Source organism: Halichoeres trimaculatus, unplaced genomic scaffold, assembly GCF_033239565.1.
Source record: "Halichoeres trimaculatus isolate MK-OKI-2021-1 unplaced genomic scaffold, fHalTri1.1 fHalTri1_scaffold_3, whole genome shotgun sequence".
NCBI classification, from domain to species: domain Eukaryota; kingdom Metazoa; phylum Chordata; class Actinopteri; order Labriformes; family Labridae; genus Halichoeres; species Halichoeres trimaculatus.
The window spans coordinates 10674735-10700853 of NW_027437181.1; the positions used below are offsets into that span (position 1 = coordinate 10674735).

Sequence of the window (26119 nt, forward strand, 5' to 3'; positions counted from 1 at the left end):
TTGACATAAAAGTCAATAATGTAAATGAATGAGATCAATTTAGCTTTAACTGCAGAGCAGGCGAGAAACACAAGGCAATTTATTGGCCCAAATAATCAGCAGATGAACGGTTCACGTTTAAATGAAGCTAGTGTGAGGGATTAGGGTTAAGTTGTGCATTAATGTTTTAAGTAACCCCATGATACAGAAGAATAATAATTTACAGTTTTGAATTTCTTTGTGTTGTATCTGCCTTTGATTTCCTGTTGTATTTTATGGATATTCCACGTTCGTATTATCTGTATGAGTTATGATTTCTTATTAAACCTTTCTTGTGTTGTTTGTGTGCGATCCACGTTATGTGTTGTATTCTTTGTGCGTTTTTGTTCATATATCAAAGTTAAGTCAAGTCATTTCCTGTTTTATTTAGTACTTCTTGCTCTCTGTGTGTCTGGTTTAGTTTTACTTCCTGCCCCTTGTGTTTTCCTCCAGTTTGATTACATCCTAATTAGTTTCACCTGTGTCTCGTCACAGCTGTGTTATAGTACCATGTTTGTCAACATGTCTTCTCCTTTCTGTGTCCGTTCATAGTGTTGATTGTCATTTTTTCTTGTGTTTTCATTGTATTTTCTTTGACAGGATTTTGGACTTTTTGGGTAAGCTGGCCCCTTTGTTTATAAAGGATTATGTATTTATTTTTTTATGTGTAAAACTAGCTCTGATATCTTGGTGCAGTTCATCAGGTTATTTATTCCTAGTAAAGCAAAAAAAGACATGCAAGGCTTTTTTTAAAAAAATATCATCATGTTGTTTACTTGTCCAACCTCCTGAGGTCAAAGGTCAACACTTTGAACCTGCACTATTCAACAACAGAACGATAACCAATGACAGGAAACTTGAGAGCTTCATCAATCGTAATGAATTCTTTATCACTTCCTCCCATCCTTCAGGAGACAATGACAAATGCAAGATTGCTGCATCCAAGTTGTTTGAATGATCGCCATCACAGCATTCAAGGTAAGATGTCACCAAAGACTTGTTATTTGGTTTGAACAGAGCATGATTATCTGTACTCATATGGGGATTTTTGGCAACCTGTTTGGCTCTGAGCGCAGGATGAATCCTCCATCCAGCTGTCAACACACTGAAATACTCCAACAACCCTCCCCAGAGGATGAAACAGATTGAATGCAGTGATCAATGAGATTTCCTTCAGAGAAGTGTCTCAACACCGCAAAAACTGAAATCTTATCAAGTGTTTTTGTCTTATATTCAGTAGAGAATGCCCTTTTAAATTTAATATGAGCCACATTCATCTGACCAGCCCAGAATAATGTCTTGTTCCAAGTTATTTAAAGACAAAATGAGGTCTGGTTTGCTTGTAACAAGAAAAAAAATACTTGTTACAAGCAATTAAGACCTAATTTTTGTCCTTAAATAACTTAAAACAAGACATTTTATGGATTTATTAGTTGAACGTGGCTCAAATCGAGTATAATAAAGTATTTTTTATTTGAAATAAGACAAAAACACTTGATAAGATTTCAGGGTTTTTTTGCAGTACACATAAAACAGCTCAGTATTCTGTGCTTACTTGGTGCTGAATCCTTGCTAACATAGAGTTAATGGTTAATTTCTCCTAAATTCTAATTTTGGTTAAGACTTATACAAACTAGAAATATGTTATCAAGCTAACGGTAGCAAGCTAACACTCTGGGTTTTAAACTCTTGTTTAGTTTTTGCTGGTTATGAAACTGATTGACAAAACCAAAAGAAACCATCAGGAGAGAGACGTGATTATTTCTATGATGTAATTTAAAGAAATAGCCTTGTTTATATAATATTCTACAACTTCTGATGGATTTGTCTGTTAAAAGGCTGCAGGATTGGATTGTTTAAATGATAAACACTGTTTCTGTAGGTTTGTGCTTGTGTGTACTGTTGTTTGATATATCTTCTTGCTATACATGTGTTTGATGTTTTGTTATATAAAAGGGATCAGAGACGGTGTCATCCACGTGAATCTTCCTTATCAACACAGACTTCATAGGAGCTTAAAGTGGTAACTGTGTTGCATGCTTTAAGTCGGAGAAGTAAGCTACAGGTTCATGTAGTTGCTGACTGAACAATTAGTATAGTTTGTTGTTGTTGTTTTTCGGTATCTTTTAATTTTCTTTCAGTGTATGTTTTCCCTTTCAGCTTTAAACTACTGTAAAACTTTTTTTTTCTCCTTGTCAACTTTCTGAATGGACTAAGTGTTCATATTCTACGATTCAACTGTAAGGCAGATTTTAGCCAGCTGTAAAGAGCCATGTTTGTGCTGGCGGTCAGTGACCACTGGTTAGGGCCTGTTGACCCAGCTAATCTGTGTGAGCTGCGGTTGTTGAAGTGTGTAAAGTGATCTTAGTTGGTTGAGTAATGCAATTGATGTCTCTTGATTTAACTCGCTGGTGTCAGTCCGCAGAGACATAAGAGCGCCCTCCATCTCCATGTGGATCAGATCCCTTTTAAAAGCCACAATGTTTAGTGGTGCTTGAAAGTGCAGAATATGTGATGCGCGGCTTGTTGAGAACCTGTGATGCCTTTTAACCTGATGAAGAATACTTGAAGAGCTACTTTATCTATAAATAAAAATTAGCTTCTTGTTCCTCTTGCAAAATTAAGCCTGCCTGCGTGTGTGAGCTGGAACAAAGCGAGCACTCACGACCAACAGTGACAGTTGGCATTCATTATTCATATTAATTGATTCTGGCAGTTTGGAGACAATACCTTGTAATGCAACACCAGTGCGGGGCAGGAAGACAATAAACACACACACTAATCTGCTACAGCATGCACACTGAACAGGCTGCTCCCTGCTTGTATGACTCTTTCTTCTCACATCAACCAGCAACTGTGACTCAGGTTTTATTCTTGATGCAGGAGTGTGATTGTTGGAGAAAAGGGATGTTCATTGTGTGTACACTTGTCTTTCACAGGAATATTGGCACGCTGAAACTCTTCTTTGGCTGCTAGAAAGAGCTGGACTCAATTAGGAGGCTTTTGTGTGTAGCTTTTTTATATCTCAGGCAGATTGGTCTCATATTTGTTTATTTTTTACGTCACTGTGAGCTAAATCTGTCACGTCAAACACATGTTTTCATGTAAGACTCTCATATCCACTAACAGAGAAAATTAAAAACAGATCACTCCTGTGGGATATTGGGCAGCTTTAAGTGTTCTTATCTATAAATAATTTAAAAAGTCTAAACTGCTAAAATGAGCACACTGTTTTTCTCCAGCATCCTTTAATTTAATAACTGGGCTGCTAAGATAACACAAAGACAGAGGAGAGCTCACACACTTATTTTGTAAAAGTGAAACAAGAAAAAAAGAAGGTCACATGCATCTTGATGTAAATGGCGTTGCACTCAGCTCCGTGCTGCAATTAAAATTTAATGAGGCCTCTCCATTCTGCTCAACTAGAGCAGAGGGATGTTACCGTGCAGACTCTTTGCTCTTCAGCCGCTCCCTTCCCGTCATCTGCTGGCTTTTTTCTTCCACCTGCATGCTTATTTTAAAAGCAAACTGCATGAAAAATGATAGTCTGTCTTTTTTTGAGAATAATTCCTGCACGGAGTGATCTTGATCTTTAGAGTTCTTGTGTTTCATCTCCAGTGGGATGAGATTACTTTTAGATTTACTTCTCTGCTGTAGCTGAGACATACGAAACCAACAGAAGCATTAACCTCTCATAGTGAAACAGCATTCGATACCTGTGCTACTTTCACGAACATATGTATTGCTTTCAGCGAATCCATCTTCCTCTCTGACGGCTTCTTTCATACACACACATTCACACCAACATCCCCCTGCACCAAGCGGGTGGATGATGCATAATTACATATTTGCAGAGAGCTAATCTGTAGCGATGTCCTCTTGTTTGTTAGGAGGTGGAGAAGCATTTGACACAGATCTGATAATCTGTACAGTATGCTGCCATGAGACAAACAGGCTTTGTTGTCTCATTTGCTGCAAGTCCTGCAGATCTTGTATTTAGTGTTTTAGAGGCATAGCTTTTAACAGCAATTATAGTTGATCAATAGTTCATCTTTTTTTTTCCTTTATGTAAAAGTCAGGGGAAAGTTCACTATAGCCTTCACAAAACAGTATTAGATTTTCAATCCCTATCCACTGCTCTACACTGCATATTTGAGCTATTATTGGTGGTATTGCCATTACACTTGCAGATGTCCTCGGTGTGGAGAGAATTAACCTTGTTGACTTTGTGGATTTCTTGCTTTTCACGTAGTTCCACTAACTGGTCAAAATGTCCAGCAAAAATCTGAATGAAAATCTCTGACCACAAGTCAACACATCTAATTCAAGCAAGTTTAGAGAAATCTTCACTAATGTACTTTGCCAGTAAGGACAAATGAGTCGAATCAGTGCCAACAAAACACGCTGAGCCCTCTGACCTATCCTCTCCAGCCTGTTGGAATCAAGTCTCAAACTCTGCTGGATGGATGATAGCTACAAACCCAGAGTGAACCTCTTGGTTTGGATTGTTTCTTGAGTAAACATCCAGTTTAATTAAAGATGCTATGAGGAGGATCTGTTTTAATTGCATCCCCTCACCACCTTGTGTCCCGGAGTCTTCGCGCGCTGTCTTAAATTACTTTCAGCGAAGCATGTGTTTGTACTAGAAGTAAATGGAGATCGAAACAAAAACAAATTATCTTTGTTCAAGAAAACTTTTTACTGGATATAACTGCTGGGGTCATAGACTTATCAGTACAGTTACGTAGCGCTACAGTTTGAAACATGACATCAAGCTGGCTATATGTTAGCGACATAGGCAGCCTGGTGCTCTAACATATCTGCAGGTGACAACAAGTAAACACTGTAAGTTCGTAAGTAGTTAAATAGCCATTTAATTTTAGCACAGCGAGAAAAGCTCTGGTTAGCTATGTCCTGGTTAGCTATGTCCTGCCAGTCATCTATCAAGCAGACCTCACTCTTCATTTTATTGACAGACTCTCAAGTTTGAACAGACCACTGCAGAATAACTGCTGCATGTTGGTTGGAATGAACATTATCACAAACTGTTGAACCCTTGTGCTTTAGAGTGGTAGAGCCCGAGCTAAAGGCTAATTAGCCTCCCGTTTAGCTTTCTTCTGCTCTTCTGTCCTTATACTGTCTGACAGTTAGGCTCCTGTGTCCACCATTACTACAAAATAAATCAAAGAAATCGTTTTTAACAGAGAAAAACACGGATCTCTGTGTTTTATCTCTTCTCACAACTAAACTTCATCAGCCAGCGTGGTGTTGTCATAGAGACCCAGATGTGCCGTAGATCAATCTGGTCATGGTCAACCTGAACTGGAAGCAATTAGTTTGCAATTTAAAATAGCATGTAACCAGCAATATTAGCGCTTATAATCTCATTTTGAATTTGGATTACGATCAGGTGTATCCCTGGAGGGTGCGTATCTACCAACTCCAACCTCACCAAGCAGAGCAAACGCAACTTCACTATTTATAGCTTAGTAGGTTTTTTCCTTAGTGGGTTCTGACGCACATTATCGCTAACAGCTTAACCTGTGTTTTAGCCTGTGCTCTGTCACTCTGCCATTGATCTTTCTTCTGCTCTGATGTCCTTTTTCTTTTTGAGTGTCTAGCTCCAGTGTCTGTCATTACTGCATAACTAATCCTAGACTTTATTTCATTTTAGAAAAAGGTCAGATCTTGCTTCTCACTGCTGAACTTTGCTGGCCAGCTCAGTATCATTATAGGGCTCTTTGGCCTATGTGCCATGAATGGTTTATTTGACCACAGTTTATTAAAAATAGCTTTAGAAACAACTGATTTTGGTGCTGATAATATTTCAAATTGCGGATGATGACCATGCAAATATGAAAAATAAGATCCTTTTCCTGTGATAACCTCTTGTTCAGTGCAGTACTTTGGTTGATGACCAAATGCCTTCAAAACTCATGATGTTACTTTCTGCGTCAAACTCTGTGGTTTACACTCATAGACTGTATAAAAAATGGATGTAGTCTCAATGGCATCATCCATTGGCTGCAGAATAGAAGGTAGATGGTCGGCGCCCCATGGATGGAAAACTTCCTGGCATGACACTGCAGTCCTTGGAGCAGTGGCCTGGGTCTAACTCCCTCTAGTCTCATGCTATTCCTTCATCTCTCTTCTGTTTCCACTTCAGCATTCTGTCTCAAATCTCTATAAAGTCATAAAAAGTTCCAAAAATACTCTTTACAAGAAGACCTTCACTTCACATCTTTCTATAAATGTTCTATTAAGAAATGCCTCCACAGCAACAGAAGCAACTTGATTGACTTTCATGAAGGCAACCACTTCTTCCTCTCGGAGAGAAACATCATGTCCTCAGACTCCTGAGGAAAAAACATTTAAAGTTTCAGTTGAGCTGTTCCCAAAAATCACTGCAGCCAAACACAGAAGCTGCAGAGATAATGAAAGTGTAATTTATCTGGTGGCACAAACTTTTGTAATTTGCATGAATTCTCCCCGTGTTAATGTTTTTAAAGTCCAGACCTCATTTGCATAATTTCCATTATCCCATAAGAAGTGGTCCCAGCTTCATAAAGCTGCTCTCTCTTCTCTCTCTCGTGCTCATCGCTCTCTTCTTGTAGAGAAACGGGCTTATTTAGTTTTAAAAGGAAACACACAGTATTAGTGTTGTTCCAAAAGAAATAATCCCCACAGGACAAAATTAACAACTGAGGATTTACAGAGGAAGATGTTTTTCCTGGAGTATTTTTGTGATTTTACACTACTCTCAAACCTCTTCACAGGGATAAATAATGAATGTGTTGCTCTCAGCTGCAGACGCTCCTTTGTTATCAACAAGCTGAGCTGTTTTTTGCTGAGCTAATGCTCTGTGGCAGATATGATCTTTAAAATAATAACGTTTTAAAACAAATACAGCTTTAATGGACTGTATTCACGCACCAGACGATTTCATTGTCAGCCCTGTGAAAAGCTTATTTCTGTCCTATTTGAATTATTTAATATTTTCTCCTCAGGGTCTGCGTGGCCGTAACAATGGTGGCGCATATTGCCAACAAAGAACAGATGCACGCCTTTATTCTGTCACGGAGCAGCTTGACTCTTTCTCTTGCCTCATGTTGTCTTTTCATTTCTCACCCAAACAACTTGCAGCACGCTTGGTAGAAGAAAAATAAAAATAAAAATTCCTCATGACTGGAGAATTTAAAACCTGAAAGAAATTTAGTGCAGATATAATTTAATCAACTTTTTTGTTGGTAAGCGCTGAAAAACATATTGAGTGATGAGCAGACATTGATTCAGCTTCTTTGAAAAGAGTAATTGACGGTTTGGAAAATGCGATTACTTGCTGAGGAAAGCCAGTCAATACAACAAAACTGTCCTTTAGAAAAGTATTCAGCAGAGAATTGCTACAGAAACTCAAATATTGTTGAGCTCACTGCAGGCTTACAATAAGATGAAAAGCTCTGTAAACTTTTTAATGAAGAACTTTTACCATTCAGTCCCTTCTCCTAAAGCATTCTTCACTCTGCTCTCGACCTTCAAACTGAAATTAATAGAAAGGTGAAGCATACAAGACATTTTTCTAATGTATTGTTGAAGTTTACCTCAGCCTGGATCTAAAAATGAAACCAATGCAGAAGTATAAAAACATGCAGTACCCTGGGTGTCCATTTGAGCTTTAGAGGATGGAACTGAGGAATACAAAAGGTAAACACTTCTGTTATAAAAACACATTTATAACATGACCTTCCACCAACTCACAAAACCCACACACTTATAGTCCAGGTATTATGGTCCCTGACCTATACCAGCTGGAGACCATACACACACACACTCACACATACATACAAAACCACAAATGTGCGAAAGGCACAGGAAAACTGCAGTATGTGAGAGCACATTACAAAGAGTGTTGAGTTTCCCCCAAGTGGCAACAAGACAATACAGAAGTGCAAAAATCTGCCGTGTCCACTTGAGGCTGGCTCTGGAAGTGCCATAAGTGACATACACACCAAGCCAAAAAAAAGCCATTTTCACAGCAGAAATTACAAAAAAATGTGTCTGAATCTCACCGTGCGGGAGGTGACCCCACTTCCCATATAGATGTGTCAGCCAATATGCTTCAAAAACCTGTTTCAGAAACATACAGGTGGCGTCAGGGAGACTATGTTCATTTAATATACAGTCTATGGCTGGAGTAGACAACCTTTTCCACGACTCAAACCACATAAGAATACACTCATGCCTAAAGTGCCAATACTTATTTCTTTAATAAAATCAACGGTTGATAGGAAAGTCTCCTTGAATTGGTTTTCCATGCTCAGCTATGCCATGAGAAATGGTTTAACTTCCTTACGTTGTCTGGTTTTTAACAGTGCAGAAAGTTTTGAATATGTTGCTCTGTTTCACATACTTTGCAAACACTGTTTTCAGGTTTGGTCTCAAAAGGACGCTGCCCACTTGATGTCCTACATGTCACACTTTCACAGCAAATGGTGCATATCGCTCGATCTCCAGCCATCTCTGGCAAAAAATTCATACTCTATGATCTAACTGTGTTGCAAAGACTGAACTTGGTTTGTTTGCCTTAATAACAACTCTTAATCTTATTTTGTTTTTTTTTAACCCAATAAAAAATGGATGAAATTGCAAGCTAGCACACTGACTTCCTGAGAGATTTGCAGTGACGCACACTTGCAACATCATGATTTATCATTTAACTTTGTTAAATTTTTTCGTAAAGACATTTATAGTGTGCTTGATTTCTTGTGAAGTGTTAAATAGAATACAACAGAATAGTTTTATTATTTATCTATCATATTTATCTGTCCTCTGCCTTATTGTAATATTCTCTGCGTGCTAACATAAATAGCTTCCCGTGCCAGCTGTGGCAGCCGTGCCCAAGGTTGCCTACCCCTGGTCTATGGTTTTCACACACCTCAGGTCAGCAGGTTGCTGTTACCCGAGACCTGCACCATAGTGACTCAACATGCTTGTCTGACTTCGTTTTGACTGAGGGTACGATTAGGAAGATTAGCTGATGATCTCAGGGATCAGTTTTGGGCTGTAGCCAGTGACCAGGCCAGACCATCTACAGCTCTACAGACAAATAAATCTATTATGCTCCTTTAGCACCAACACCACCCAGCATGTTATAGCTGTTGTAGTTGCAAAGGAGACAGTGCAAAAAAGTTTGGTGCAGATTTATTAAACTATATAATGTGTGCTGATTCCAGCTCCAAGTGTCTTTGGCTCTGAATATCTTTAATGTGATCGGCGGTAGTTAATCTTTGAGGTTTGGGTATGAGAGAGGTTGGGCCTGGTGACATGAATAATTAGCTGAGGTTTCTCCCAACCAATCATCTGCACCACCCGCCTCATTAAGCAAAGAATCACCTTGAGATTATCAGCCCTGCTGAAGCCGCTTTAATTGTAAGTGGAAAAACCTCAGTCCACACGATAGTACTTTTTTATCCACTGCTGGATTAAGATGAAAAACGGTGGGCTGAATATCTCTTTTCACATAAAAAGTGACTGGACTAAGTTGTCTCCGTTGACGGTAGATTTACTCTTGAAGAAAATGACTCCAGGTTTCCTTTAGTTCAAACTGTGCTTGATTCAACATTTTCAGCTTCCCCTGAAAGTGCACAGACTCAGATTTGTCAAAGCGCTCTTTAGCTCACTGATGGATTGTAAGTGAAAAAGCTGAGCTTTCATTGGGCTGTCAGGAGGAGCTGCATACTTCAGCATTTCTATAACCTCTTTAAAAGTGAACAGCTCTATGGTAATTGCCACAGAAGAATTAAAGTAATAAATTACAAGCGCAGCTTTGTGTTGGGCTGTGGGTTCAGATGCTGTAGTGTGAGGCAGACATATTCATTTAGTGAGGTTCACAGCGTTCTAACATCGACATCAAGTACAAATATATGTTTCAAATAAATGTATTATTAAATGAGCAGTGCTTCTGACTCTGAGGACGGAGTCGATGTAACAGGGGGCAACTCCACTGCCCGCAAAAATATCTGGATGCATTAACTTCTTGACTGTTTATAAACAGGAAGTTACATTTCAGCAGTTCATTTTATCTCCATTCAAATAAGTGAGGTTGGATTCTGAAACTGCATTTAATAAATCACAGATACAGATACTGCCCTCTGTTTCAGTGTAAAATGTGACCCTGTTAACTGGTAACTCTTAGCTGACAATCAAATGCAATCACATCACTGCCTGCTCTCATGTTTCCTCAATTATTGCCCCCCTGATCAGTCTCCTCCCTCCTCTCTCCTACTCCTTCGAGCACAATTATCGACATCCTTCGATATGGCGACTCAGAAAGTATTTCCGGTGTCGTGGAGGAAAGAGGTGAGAGGAGACTGTGGTTTATCGCTTTATCGCTGAGATGCATCCTATGTCCATATTGTACAGTCCATGGTCCTACCACAGCAACATCTAAACAGGATGGAGGCAATCCATTTGTTAAAATATGGTCTCTTTGTTTTTCATACATATGCTCTGTAGTCTTTATGCAAATAGGTGATGTTTTGGTAGATACCCTGTGGATTGGACTGTAGTTTATGGTTATGTAGGGTGGTTATGAAGCAGTTTTACCCAGTAGTGTTAATTTTTGATGCAGATTGGTTAAAGTCCCAAAATGAAGTGATGTTAAGAAGCAGCCTGTTCACACATATTACATCAAATCAGTCCAGCACATGCTGACACTGGCAAAAATACTAGTCTTAGACTAGACTAAGACTAGTCTTAATACTAGCTTTCTGACTCAGCAAGTTAGTCATTATGGAGGATATTCTGAACATGGATCCTGTCCTACAATCCAGGCCACAGCAACAGCTGCTGAGTGTATCCCCAGTCTTTACAAAAGTCATGTACACTGTTAACAATGAAGATAAAGGTTTGCCACATTCGTGCAACACCATTTTTGCATCCTGCTCACCATGTCAGGATTCTAATTCACAAAAGCTCATTTAAAATTTCCCCTTTACATGTCACTTTCTGCATTTTCATATTCAGATCCAAATACATGCTTAAAGGTCTTATGTACTCTCTGATCTCTGAGGCTGCAGTGTGGTATACAGCTCTGAAGATGCTGAGTAGTCACTTTGTTTGAATCTCTCAAAAGTAAAAGTGGGAGGCTTTGGCTTAGATTTACATTTTAAGATAGAGAATTTGGGAGGGTGTTATATCTTGGATATTTTGGTATAAATAACTTGTCTTCTTCCCTCATCTGCCATTTCTCTTTCACTTTGATAAACAGAAATTTCTTTGGGGAGAAGAGGAGAGCTCAGAAAATATTTATAAAATCAGTGCAGCACTGTGTCCTCTGCAATGCTCTACTTAAAGTAAATTAAAAAACATTAGACGCAATGGCACATGAATCTTTTATGACCTTGAGAGAGCAGATACAGTGAAAGACAAAAGAACCTCTCCTCATAGAGCTTTCAGGGCGCTCTGATCAATCAAACGTCGGTCAGAAAGAGTCATCTCTGTGCAGAATCTTAATCTGAGTGTCTGTGACTCAGCTGGTGGGTTTCAGGAGAACATCAAGTGGTGCTGTGTTGTGCTGTAATATATAAACAGATGTGCTGAGCTGCAGAAATAGTCAGAAATAATTTAGCTAAAGCTTTGTTTAATAGTAACTACTGACAGTTGGTTAGAAACGTTTTGCTTTCAAACCCTTGATCTGTCTGAAAATTAGATTATTCCAAAAATCCTCCCCTGTCCTGTTATAGGATGTGAAGCAGGTATGACCTTGATGGGTGCAGATTTATTGCACAGGTTAAGCTATGAGTGATGTCATACCCTTTCCCTAATCAAGACGTGTTTATTTTACTGATAAAGCGTCACCCTCCCGCAAGTTAGTACAGTTCACAACAGAACAGGTTTCTTGTGTTTGTGGAAAGCAGACAGTTGAAGTAACTGGAGGCAGGCTTCATGGCCTATACTGCTGCTACACACTAGGAGGAGCTCCAAATATTTTGGCTCTACAGTTTGTAAACATCCATTACTTTCTTTTTGATATATAATGTCAGGTCTATGGCCATAAGTTTAGTTTCCCAACAATTATACTATCAGAGGAGCTGTAGATCAGATTTTGCTCTGTCCCTGTCTAATCTGAACATCTGCTGTCTGTCACACACACTTTTTAAGCAGTAGCTAACTCCCACAGCCCTTTATCGTTTACTCACTGGTGATAAATACACTTCCGTATTTCAATGCACATCTTAGAATCATTATAAAACAGCACAGCTTGCTGGGAATTCATTTCCAAAGCAAACCTCACCCAGGCCTGTATCAGTCATGTCTCAGGGTGCCTCGTGTAAAAAATTAGCATTTGATTATTTCTCTTTCTCTCCTTCTCCCTCCATCAGCAACGCTTTTCCAACCATTTTCAAGGACTGTGGATGTAAATGAGGAATCTAGCTAACAAACTGTTATCAATCTGAAAGGTCTCAGTGGGTTTTTGTGTATTTTATGAGTCAATGAAACCGCTCTTCATCAGTGCAAATTAGATTACACTCAGCACTGATACATGTGGTGAGAAATACAATGTTGAGAGAATCAGTGGGAGACATTCGAGGCTTTGGAGGAGGAATGATTGGACGTTATCACACTGCTAAAGCTGTACATAGGATTTTTTTTTAAATGTCTCCATCCACAGTGAGACCTCCTCCTTCTCTTTATCTCCAGCCACATTCGCTGTCAGTCAGTTCATTTCTCTTTCTCGTGCCTGAGGTTGATGTCAGATACGGAGAGCAGCACTTTAAAGTAGCACACCTGCTCTTCTTTTCCAAAAGTTTAAATGGGAAACGGTCTGAGAATCCCAATAGCCTCAGATCAAATGAATGGTGGGGATTTTAAACTCTTATCTCTCTCAGTCAGTCAGGTTGGAGTTGGCGCCCGCTACATAGACGCAGAGAGAGGACTGCGGCCTCAGAGATCCTCCCAGCTACACCTCTGGCTGCAAAGGAAACATGGACATACATATTTTATCCAGTATGTCACGATATTTTTTTAGTTTTTAACAGAAATGTTTCACTAATGCTGGATTTTGCTGGTTCTTTGCTATTAGACATTTATGTGAAAAGTAAATCTGACTGCAGCATTTAAGGGAGGGAATTTGATTTTTAAGACAGAGCGTTAAACCCCCTAATCCCTATTTTCTGCTGCCGTCGTCCTGGAATGATTTTTGACAGGTATTAAAAGTAGTTCTGCTGTTTGAAGTTCTTTTTTAGAAAGCTTCAGTGAACTTGGAGGTAAGTAGGGACTTTGAGAGTTGGAGCCACAAAAAACAGGCATAAATCTTTTCAGCTGTGCGTGTTTAATCAGCCTGTGAATGGAACATTTCAAAAAGAGGATGGTAATTTCCATTAAATTCCTCAGTGAGAGGGGTTTGATGGAGATGGCTGCTCTGCATGTCAACCAGAAATGTGATTAAGTCTGAAATATTCTTTGTGGATTGAAGAACCCTCGTTGAGACTCACTAACATATTCGCTTTCCAGTTTTGCATTCTACCATAGAGAAAAGGACAGGAGAGAGGAAATGATATGGTTTGAATCGCCCCTATTTGAGCACAAATTTACATTCCTGAAATTCATGGTAAATTTTTCTTTCAACTCCAATAATGCAGAATATATATTGCATATAGGTGTGACTGATTTTTGCCAACTCTCTGCTTGTTGAGAGTGGAAGTAAGCAGTGACTTAGTTTTTCCTCCTCATGTAAATCTATCTGCAGCTTCATTACCTTCACACTTATCGCCTGAATTGATAACCTGTTGTTTCTATTTGCCTTTTTTACCTTCTCATTTTGAAACAGCTGTCCCTTTTTTAATCCAATACCCCATTCAAAGCCCTCATTAGTTTCTAAGAATGTAACTTCTCTTTTAAAAAAAAGTAAGCCATGGTTTATCTTCTCTGTGCAGTTATACAACCTTTCATTTATAACAAAATACTTTCATTATTCAGTTACAATCCACACACAAAAAATGTCCTTCCACAGAAAGTTTTATGTAATGGTTTAAAGAATTACAATCACCTGGTGTCCTTGTGCGTTTGTGACAAGAATGTGCAAAGACTGAAATTTAAACAAATGGAAAATGATGCAAATGTGACCTTTCAGAAGGTGTCTGCTTGTATAAATGCATAAAACAACTTCAGTGAAAATCATCTTATTTTCATCCCCCAGAATTTATGTAACTGATCATCATTTCTCACCTCTCCGTTCTGATTTAAAAACAAAACAAAGAGCCAAATTTGCAGCTCTGAGAGGCTTTAATCTCAGCAATGTTTTCAGCTAAATACAAACATGAGCGTGCTAAAAAACAAAAAAAAATGCAAAAGTTTGCTCTGTTTTTAAAGCTTTTTTTAATCTTAATACTTTAAATACGGGTAATACATAGTGAAGAGGGAGCAGACAAAATAAAATTCCAGCAGGTTAAAAACAAAAAAGTCCTGCTTACAGTGAAGGAATTCTCATTGTCACAACAACCTATTCACTTTACATCACACGTATTATTAATATATAAAGATATAAACAAGTTAAAACAATATATTAGATGTAAGCCTTTTTTAAATGGTTCATTTCAAAGTTGTCTTTAAAACTCCATGCTGTTCATGTTCATTTCACATTAGCTGAACATTTCTACTGATGGTACAGTTAGAAAAGGTGAACAGGACTTTTGTGTGAATATTTTATGTTGATATTTTATCATTAACACTTATGGTTTTAGTGACTTTGTTGTGAACAGCAACTCAGAGATGTTGTCACCAGCTTTGCTATGTAGCCTGGACAAGCAGGACAAGTGGATGTTGCTACAATTCCCCCAGAGGTGGTTAGGGTACAGGAGCTCCTCTGGCTGCTCTCACATTTGAGCTGGCAACTGTTATTATCAAACTCTCAACTTTCACCAGCTTGAGATGTGAAGTAACATTTTTTGCCACAGTGTCAACAGGCAGAAGTTAAATGTCCCAGACTCTTTTACCCACTGATTTAATATGAAATGTGTGATCAGGTTGCCCCTTAAACTGTGAGGGCTGTAAGACATGAATTTTGATTATTTAAGAGTTTTGACCAATCAGAATCAAGCATTAAACACAGCTGGTTCTGATAAACAATCAATAAGTTACTGATGACGCTATAGTGGGAATCTAATTAGTTGTGTATTTAAAAAAGTAAATTTTATATAAATAAAAGTCAAGCTGTGTTTTCAATGGAAGTGTCTTGACCAGGGGTCTGCAACCTTTATTATCGAAGGAGCCAATTTGCTTCATCTCACTTGGATTCATGTCATTCCAGAGCCACAAAATCTAGTTTATCCTCACAAAAGGCCATAGTTGTTAGAATTTTAAACATAGTTGAAATATATTAAAAATGTATCCAAAAAAGAAGTTTTCTGAATTTATGAAATTGTAGAACTACAAAATGAAGAGTTGAATTTGATAACAAAGCCTTTATTGATAATGTCGCTCTACTCTCCATTGTTTTTTGTTTTTTTTTATTGTCTGCTAATTTTTTGCCATCAAACTTGCCATATTAAGCTGGCATGTTGGCCATTAAATGAATGCATTCACAAAATTGAAAACTGGTGGCTGTTGCTGTGGTAGGAGGTAAAGTAGGGGGGTGGCAGGCTTTATTGCAAGATGTGATGCATATTTAGCTCAACAAAATGTTGAATTGTGATTTGGTTCAGTGTCAGGGTTTGGTTAGGGTTAGTGCGTTTAGGGTTATGTAAGGGTTAGTAGGGTTAGGATCAGGGTTAGAGTTAGTAGGCTAAGGGTTAGGGTTAGTGTGTTCAGGGTTAGGGTTAGGATTATCATGATATTGTTAGTGTCAATTTCATCACTAATACCCTTTGTAAGAAAAATATTTTTTTATTATTAATTATATGTATCCCAAGCCACTAAGAGATACTGCAAAGGAGTCATAGGTAATAGACCCCTGGTTTATACTGAATGTTCAAATTTAGTAACTTCACAGTAAGTTATTGTGCCAAATACAGAAGTTTGACCCGTAAATGCTTAAGAAAAAGAGAATGTGATCTCAAAAGTGACTTTGACTTGTTCCTAAGGGAATATCTGTCAAACTATTTCAGTGCTTATTGTACAAATCATCAATCCACACATCTTAAAAAGAATCACAGTTATACCTTGATGTGTCATTTGTTGTTTACATTTACCTTGGCTTCATTCATCATGCATGATTGAATTGTTTGTCACACACACTTATACAGAAAATAAAGCGTGAATTCTCCAAAAGTCCTCTTGAATTTTTCTCTTTAAACTATTCCCTATAGAATGCAAAAAGACTCTGGTAGATACTTGGATTTAATGAGCATCCTTATGAAGTTTCTCTATACCTTCCATAACAGCTTTGTTAGCTTATGTGGGGATATAAGACACACATGATGAAACTGTTGGGCCACTTCCACAATTTTATTTAAAAAAAAAAATGTTAAAGTCTTGCCTCATGCACAGGCTGCACACTGAGGTCTTTTTGCATGGAATGATATCATCTTCCCTAATTCTTTCTCGTGGATTGTTTCATAAGATTTAACATCTCAGTGATTTAAGTATGCTGGAATACCCTCATACAGCCTCATGCAAAAGACATTAGCACTCAGAGACTCTAAGACACAGCCTTCATCATTCCCAATAACACAGGGCTGGTGCATTTATTTCTTTCATTCTTTTAATGTGCAGATGGGTAAGAGATCCATCCTGCTGGAAAAAAAGTAGATAGTGGTGTTGTCAGCCGTCTGCCTCGGGGCTGATCTACATTTCAAATCATGAGAATGTATAATACTTCAGTTTACAATTTGATCAGAAAAAAATAGGCTTCATTTCATTTTACTCCAGTTTCTGGCTCTCAGTGTTCATATACATGTAGCCAGGGACAAATGTAATGTAACATACAGTCAGCAAAGCTAAGAAAGCCAAGCAGGAGCAAACTGGAGAGTTAAGACCAAAACATGGCGTGAAAAAACCACATGCTTCCAACTTTGGAACCCTTCACCCAGAGGATAAAATTCTACACCAAATTAAAGATGCAGAAAAAAAGATATGTGCAGGAAATGGTCAAGAATGATAATATTTAAAAGCAAATGCCAAATGCTATACCTTGCTTCTTGTAACCTGAATAAATCCTGACATTGCTATTTCCTCCCATTGCATGATTTGGTTTTTCTGGACACTTCCTCGCCATGTTGAAATCAAGCTTAACAAGGTGACTCTGTCCAGCTGGCCTGAACATTTTGTGTAGCACATTATTGTGAGAGACAGGAATGTGATGAAAAATACCAGAATGTTGTGCAAGATATGAAATGCCTTACAGAGTGCCATGGTAAAATGTGGGACTTGTTCAGAGTTGAGGGATTTTTTGGGTCATGTAATGAATCATATAGACTGCTTTGTTACCTTACCCTATATCAGTACGTGTAGCCCTGTTGTGTTGCCACCATCTCCAATTCTGTTATTATGCACAGTTAGAAGAAGTTTAAGCACTATGATTACCAGGAGTTCAGGTTTAAAATTATACAATATTCTCCCTTCATTGTGATCTACACAATGTGAAACCAAGTTCTTCTGCTTGTTTTTTTTATTTTTAATCTTTATTTTTTTTTAAGTTATATATTTTCTTCTTTGGCCTTCTGCTTATTATTCAAAGTAAAAGTGTCATTTTGCAAACTGGTTAATCACAACATGCCATTAGAGACTAGTAATCGTTTTTTCTCATTCTTCAGTAAACAAAATCACAGAGAGCAAACACCATCCAACCCCCTGCAGATAATCCGTTTAACTCCTTGTATCTGAAGCTTTATTAACATAAATATAGTGTACATCCAGAGGGATCTATTTTTATGCTAATGAATGTAATTAAAGGAATAATCTCATTCATAGTTTTTCAAGCAGATAATCTAGAATTTGTCAAACATACTGTGCAAATATTTTTCAGCAACATATTTCAACAGTGATCACTTAAATATGAAAATCTGTCTTTGGATATGTTACTTAAAACATATTATGTTAATAAAACATTGCACAAAAGATCCCAAATCTCTACAGTTTTAACATTTCTTTAAACTAATAAAAACATTTTTGACAAAAGCCTTTATTGTACCTAGATCATTATTTCTGGCAGTTTTTTGTAGCCTTTTTTTATTTATTGCAGTTTTTATAACTAAAAATTTAAAAAAAAAAAAATCAACAAAAAACATCTACTGCCACATACCGTGATGTTTCTAATTATATTAACTTCTGTTTTTGCAACTTACACGAGAAAGGCTTCTGTTTGAAATGAAAAACGCAAGAAAAAAAAGACCGGATTATGTGTCTTTATACAGTGTACTGTAGTTGTGTTTGTGGTGATTTATCTCAACCGTTAATATTAATAAAACATACCTTATTTTTTCTCTTTTCACCAGTAATGCACACTGTCCTCAGCTTCTTCCCATGAAGCAGTAACATTAACGCTTGCCTCAAGCCGGCAAATCTGATTGGTCGGTTTTGAGAGTTCTCGCGATGTCTCGCGGTACTGCTGATCCTTCAGTGAGAGGCAGACCCTGAACTGTATTCAGTCGCTGTTGTGGCTCGGAGGCAGCACAGTCAGCCAGTCGGTGTCGTTGGTTGGTCCGCTATCAGCCTGAGGTGAACCAGGACTCTCTCAAACCAACCCACCGACTGAAATCAACTCCCACGGGCGTCTCAGAAGCTACTCCAGGTCTGCGCAACATCTTTAATCCTGCAGGTAAGGCTGCTAACGTTAAGTCTTGTCGGCTCTCTCTGTCCAGACACTCATTTGCAGAGCTAGCTGATATTTTCACAGTTTCACATCAAGAAAGCAACATTTAAATCTCAAAAGGCTTCGTTTCCTCCTCTGTAGCGTCTTACACTTCATAAATAAGTCCTGAACACTGCCTCCAGCTTGTCGCCTGGTGTTACGGGGACCAGAGGCGGACTGTGAGAACTTCAAAGCTGACTGTTGACTCTGTCTGAGGAATGTAAACCCCAGTTAGCTTCTATGCTAACGATACATCTGCTTAGTATAAAGTAGCTGTTGGCAGCCTCACTAGCTTAGCTGGCTTAGTCTCCTTCCAGCCAAAGAGGAAAATAAAAGCGTTTTATATGACTGTCCTGTTAGAGAGGTGGTGTTGTGGTAGCTACACGAGGGAGCAATGACAGGCTTTTTGTGAATGGACCAGAAACTGACAAACTTAACTTCTGCCACTGGTTAGCTTCAGCCACTCAGTCATGTGCGGCTTTACAGCTGGTTTTCAGTTTTTTTTTTTCAGCTTAAGTGCAGCTACTTTTCGGTGTTATATTATTGTGGACGTATAGTGTCACTCTTTGTGTGCTGTAACTTCAAGGATACTCCCCACCACCGTGATATTTCGCCACGCATCTCTGCAGCTGTCCTGTTATTACAGACCTGAGGTAGAAGACCATTTATGTGCACTTAGCTTGAACTGTGTATCCAGTACTTTCCAGTCTAGTCCCGCCTTCTTTTGTAGCTTTACAGCTGTTAACAGGGTGCTTTGTTCAGGCTATTTCTGGATGCTTTCTTATGTGTCTATATCATAACTGTCCACTGGGTAAAATAATGTTCACACTGATTGGGATTGGTGTACCTATGATGCTTGGTGTATGTTATAAAACTAGTGTATACAATTCATATTAACTATGCCTACACAGATAGTTGAATACAGTGTAACTGCTTACTGTTAAGTGACTTATTATTGATGTATTTTACTTCACAAATATACAAGATGCAATGTAGAAATTAAGCTAAGTAACGATAAAATAAAAAGAAATAAAAACTTAACCTGTAAGACAGCACAGACATTGTGCAACTGGCAAAAGGTCTCTTTCAATGTGAAGACTGTTCATGTTAGGACTATTGCTGAAGCATGTTATGGCTGAAAGGTTCCTGACAGGGGAGAGGAAAAATCCTCATCCTATTTTACTTCTGTGCTTTAAAACCTTTGCAGTTTCATTTTATAAAAGAGGCATCATGCAAATTATTGCCACTAAGGGACAGTTTGTAGAAAGTAGGATATTTGACATTTTGTAGTGTCTGAATCTAGACTGAAATGCTCCCTTGCTCACTCCTCCTGTCAGTGGAAGCGATCAAACACGTCTATAAAAACAAATCCTTTCATGCAAAACAACATGCCCTTTCATCTTCTTGGTCTTCATGTAATACAGCCGCTCACTAAATCCCAAAAAGTGTAAATTACTAATCTGTTTATTCTTTACTTCTGGAGAAATATGCTGGTGCAAGATGACAGCCTCTGTAAAAGGGACCCTGCTGGTTACAAAGGTTTATTTTAAGACCAGAAAAGCAAAACAGTTTTTACATTAAAGTTTCTACAATAATTTAAAAACGCTATTCATATTCCTTTTCCAAATGCTTCCTAAATGCTTCACATTACATTTAAGATTTTCCCTGAAAACAAAAGACATTCATGCTGTGCCAAATACTCTTTTCTTTAAATACTGTGATTTGTGACATTAAGATTTAATTGTCATGAAGTTGTTTTTGAAAACATTAGCATGCAGACAATTTTGATGCAGATTCTGTAATCGATTGTAATTATATTATTATGCTCTGGTACTTCTGTTCTGAGTAACATGTAAGTGCACATATTTGATTTGAATAGACAGTTAATGAGAGTAAAGATGTGTGTTTTCAAAGAACTTGCAGTAATTAAGTCTGCTGGGCTGGACCTTTCTGTTTGTACTCCTCTGAATCTGAATTCTTCACAAAAGACCACACTAAGGAGTGTCCTTGGCTCCTCTTGTGTTCCCAATGCATCATATGCCTGTGCTTTCAAAGAGTGCAATGAAAGGAGCAAGTGGAGCTGCTTCGTTCGTGTAGTTTAGAGAGGTTACGTGTAACGCTATAATGATTTTTTTTTCCTTTCAGCATTCTTTTTTTATAACAAACTAATTTGAAGGTAATATGTCAAACTCCTCCACAGGGGAGTTGTTTTTTATTACAGTGGCTGACTATCAAATACCTCAAATGCTTCTCATTTTGCTAAAGAGCCAGCTGTAACACGTTCAAATGCTGCTTAAATTCCTCGCTTATCGAGTACTGTGTCTTCACTTACATCTAACCTCTCTGGATTTATGCTCATTGACAGGTTTTACATTTAAATATCTGGCAGAGGTCAAGACTAAAAACTGCTCAAACTGAACACTGCATATCTTGTACCAGACAAGAACAAACTGCATCGTTTACTGATTTACTCTGTTGTAATCACAGATTGTTGACACAGTTCCCAAATACAGTGAATAAGAAAGTAGGTGTGGGATCAAAAGAGGGAAGTCCACCCAAATGAAAGAGAAAGGAACTCTTAAAAAGCAAAGAGATTGATTCCAAAAGAAGTCAAAAGCAGATATTAGAGACAGCGATTCCATTTGTGGAAAAGACACTTTGCAGTGATGTTGCAAATCACATATCCTGCATCTCTGACACCTTAAAATCAAATTTGCTCCAGGATTACACCTTATCTTTCACATACAGAATGATACTTTGTGAAAAACAAACTCATGTTAAAATCACAGTAATCAACCAACAGCCATACTAGTGTGTGATAATAATTGTCTTGTGCATCAAAACAGAGCAGACATAGTAAAAAAAAAAAAAAAAAACACTGTTAAACGACAAGCAGCTACCATTATACATCCCATCTCCATTAAAATCCCATTACACACCCTTTTTGTTCAGACTAATAAGTAGAAGTGTTATAACTGCCTCTATTTCAACTGATTTTAGGGAATATTGTGTTGGTATAGAAATACATTTATTTGAATTGAAATTTGTTCTCTGCAAATGTGACAGCTGTTTTACAATCGACTTATCACACCTGGATTTTTTTCTAATACATTTTCAGCGCGCTACTTTGCTGACCCTTTTTAACCATATGATACCATGGCAACATCAGACACAAGATAAACTCAGGCAATTTCTCAAGAAGCAAAGAATTTATTGGCGACCTGTTCAGTTTCCCAGGGACCCGCTTAAATTACCACTCTTGGGTTCATGGGACTCACTGGCTGCATTAGAAAACAATCAGCTTCACTGAATATGAACATAAATTTCCAAAAATGATGCAGTTGTTTTGGAAAATAAGAAAAGAAAAGTCAAATTTGTCTCATTTAAACACCCATATTGATTTTGTAGACAAAAATCAACCCGCAGAGTTGAAGATACCCCTCCTAGAATACACCAGGAGATTCTGAGGTGGAGTTAAGACTCAAAAAATGTAACTTTGTGTGATTCAGATATTAGACTGAAATATGAGATATATAAATGGTTATCTGAAGCTTTCATGCTTCAGTTGTGAACAATGATATCATGGCAGCCTTTCTCTCAACTTTGGCAACCAACATTGATCACTGGCAGCCAGCCTGGCTACAGTTTCTAAAAGTTGCCGTTGGGCGCTGTCTGGTTTCATTTGGTGCTCTGGATTTACACGTGAACCAGAAAGGCAGTGAAGTGAAACAGACACAAAGCATTTTTTTCTTCCCGTAGTGGAGAGTGAGGAGGAAGAGACACATTTGAGAGCTGGGGGGAAAGAGCGATATTTTACATCGTATGAATAAAAAATGTATTCTCGTGTGCTGATGTTTAGTACACTCTCATAGGGATAGTATACCACGGTTTCCTGCTACTGTCTACACCTTCACATAGATCTAGTGGTTTCTGCACGTAATCCAAATGTAGAGTTTCTGTCAATAATAAGTGCTTTTACTCAGATTGAACATGATAGTTAGGCTACAGTCTTAGTGTGTGTGAGTGTGTATTAAAGTGAGGGTTACCTACACATAATCCCACCTTTATAGGTATGTTCTTGTGTTTTCTCTTTGTCTCCTACACACTGCATATTCACACTTTTGATCTTCACACTTTGAGCCACAGAAATAAAAACGCACCCAGCCACACACACTCTGCAAGTATTCACACGGAATCAAACGCTCACTGGTTTCTGTAAAATCTGCTCATTATTCTGTTTCTCTGAGTAAACCTGTAGAAAAATCTACTGTACGCTATCACGTCACCTTCTTTCACTGCTCATCTTTTTCTAGCGTTTTCTTATTATATTCTCTGAATTTGATATGAACGCTGTGTGTTGTTGAAGCAGTAAACATGGGATAGACAATCTTGTTTGAAGTAATGTAACCATTGTCATACCCTGATGCTAGTTTCCTGGTTTGCGTGTTGGTTTTTGAGAATTACTGCTTTAAACTACTTACTGACTAAAGCTGCTTAAAACAAGCTGATCCCCTGGTTTGTACCAGCTGGCTGATGATAACGTGAAAAAAATATACGTCTATGTGTGCATGTCTGTGTGTAATCCAAAAACCAGATTAGTGACAATGATTGGAAATTGGAATAAGAAGTTTATTCATGGTTTATGGTGTCAAAGAAGTTTATGGCTGGGGCAAATGTTCCAAAATAGACTCAAAAACAAAACCATGGTCCTCAGAGTGAGAATCTGAACTATTTTTGCATGTTGGTAGATTTCAGTAACACTGGCAGGAGTTGGCAGCTTGCTAATTAGACAGACGAATAACCAGAACTCAGAATTTAGAGGAATGCCCAGAGGAGAAATGCAGTTTATTTTCTCTGTAATAAGTCAGTGAACTCTGATAAACGCGTTTGGGAAAGGAAGAGAGTTTGAATTAAACTGACCAACAATCAATTTAGGCATTAAGAGCAGTGAAATCCATAAATGTCAGCACCTGGCAAAGTAATCCTTTACTCTCTGGTATTGATCAACAATTCTTCCCGCCCCTCTTAGACGTATTAAGGCCATTTTATGTGTTAGTACAAAATACAGCTTTTCAGGAGGAACTCCCACAACTGAAAACTGCATAGAGGAAAATTTTCTGAGTCTCTATTAGGTGTGGTGCAAAAAATCAACACAGCTATATACCCTGTTCCTGACTTATGCAAGACAATTGTGGTATTCCTTACTTACTGCCAACTACTGATACGTAAATATAAAGATAATTCAGCTTTCTAAATGAGTCTTTTTTCCAGTTTGAGTCAGTGTCACTTCTTTTTGACTCCTTCTGGCAATAATTTTTATCTTGTGCTTTAGCTTCTTATAATTTTTAATTCTTCAGTTAATAAGAAATCCAAGGGTGTCATTTTACTGCAGAGCTGCATTATACATGATGTTATTATGGACAATTTATTGTGAACATCAAATCTGTTTCTGTTAATTTTAAAGGGGAAATATCATGCTGATCTCTGATTTAATACTTACATATAATATAATAAGTTTGAAAACAAGACCTTTCACCCCCTGAATTTTCAAAAAATTAGATATTGTATTTTTTCTGATATCCTAGAACGAGATTTGATGCCTCTGAAAATAGGTCATTGCCAGTTGGCCGCGAGATTTCGACAGTCGTGACGACACGAGGATCCTCTCTTTTTATTGGAGTAATCTGATAAAGCAGCTCCTCCTCTGTGATGTCAGTTAGTCACACAACCGCCACCGAGGGATACACCCACCAAGAGCCGAGTATAAACGTATAAACTATACATGTTACAGTACCGGTTTGACTCACCACACTGAAGCGTCCTGAGATGATCTGTGTCGAGGTGGATTTTCTTCCTCCTGAGCTGCAGAACCATCTGGGTCTGACTGGGGTCCATAACAAAAAGGACATATCCTACACTCTGCCATTTTATTAGTGCTATCAATGCCTTACGGTAAAGTTTTGGCAAACAGCAAAGTCGCTCGGTCTGCTCCATTCAATGTGGCGATTTTGTAAATACTGCCATGCTGCAAAAACCGCCCCCTGGCTCTGCCCCCTCCGCCCCTCTGATAGAACTGACCAATCAAAGCACAAAGGGCTGTGACGTTGCGAGGTTACTGGAGGTCATTCTCGAAACAGAGCGTTTCAACGAGATCTTCAGAATGGTCTAAAATGAGGATATTGAGAACGCTATTGTGGGGCAATGAAGGAACTAAATGACTTGTACTGAGGGCAGAAATGCTTTACAGGCATCCTAATCTGGCATAGTGAAAAGGAGAAACAAGCATGATATGTCCCCTTCGATTTAATTTACTCAGTCCTATACTCTCCATATTGAATCCTAAGTTTTGCATTTGGTCATAACTTTGGTGCAAAACAAACTATTTAATTAACATCACAAAGTAAAAATCGGATCTACTTGTCTCTGGTCAAAACTGGTTAAAACAGGATGGATACAGGAAACACATTCAACAGGGTGTTGGTGTGGTCTAGTGGTCTCTGTTGTGCGCCCCATGAGGCAAGCCCCAGAGCAGGCAGCCCAGGGTCAGTCCATCCTGTATATCATTTCCCTCTCAGTGTTTCCTACTCTGCTCTATCCTGTCCTGTCCTCCAGTTAAAGACATAAAAAGCCCCAAAACTGCAATGAAATAGTTATCGTAAGTGAACTATGGTGATGTTCGTTCTCTCATGTCTTTTAAAGTCTGAGTTATTGTGATTATGTGGCTCTAAGTATGTTACGGTCCTCTTCTCTTGCTCAGTTTGTTTTTTTCCTCAGTGAAAATGAATCGCAGGACCTTATCTAGCGCTATCTGCTGAATTTGGCAGAGTGCAGCTTTATGTCGCCGTGCTTTGATTTATTGATGACGTATGTCCTTCCAGAGCCATTTCAGTCTCTTCTCTGATGAGTGCCCTTAATCAGCACATTTCACCACACTGCAGAAAACAGCAGAGTGTCCTTGTGGCTCAAGTTCTCTCTTCTTGTTTCTAACACTTGGCCCTTTTAAAACATAAAGGAGAAAGGGACAAAAAGCTGTTGAATGCTTGAAGTGTTGTATATTTAACTTCACTTTTTTTTTTTGCACTTCTTCTGTGGCTCTTCTGCAGCAGAGTGGTAGCAGAGTGGAAACTAGATATGCCACTTGCAGCATGTTAGGTCCTTTGCTGTTGTAATAACCAGCCTTAAACCTGGGGCAACTGCCAGCTGTCTTTGATCCACCTGCACTCTGAACGATCCAGTCAGCTATGAAGACTATCCTTCCCTGTTATTACACTGTAATGCCAAGTCTAAAAATTAATGTCTCAGCCTAATTGCATA

General features: G+C 38.3%; 1 protein-coding gene and 1 long non-coding RNA gene across 3 annotated transcripts in view; both read left to right on the top strand.

Moving 5' to 3' along the window:
- Positions 1 to 519: 519 nt before the first annotated feature.
- On the top strand, positions 520 to 18581 carry LOC141787724 (uncharacterized). 2 transcript variants are annotated; one of them, XR_012598092.1, is made up of 3 exons: positions 520 to 635; positions 930 to 996; positions 18450 to 18581. It is a non-coding gene; the product is annotated as an uncharacterized LOC141787724 (long non-coding RNA). The 2 variants fall into 2 exon arrangements; XR_012598091.1 differs by lacking the exon at positions 18450 to 18581 and adding an exon at positions 12906 to 13197.
- A 9-nt stretch (positions 18582 to 18590) lies between these two features.
- The window catches only part of glceb (glucuronic acid epimerase b), a 72413-nt gene continuing 64884 nt past the window's right edge, over positions 18591 to 26119 (top strand). The window contains exon 1 of the mRNA XM_074666367.1: positions 18591 to 18772. The gene's annotated coding sequence lies outside the window, so the exon portion shown is untranslated. The remainder of the gene's footprint in view (positions 18773 to 26119) is intronic.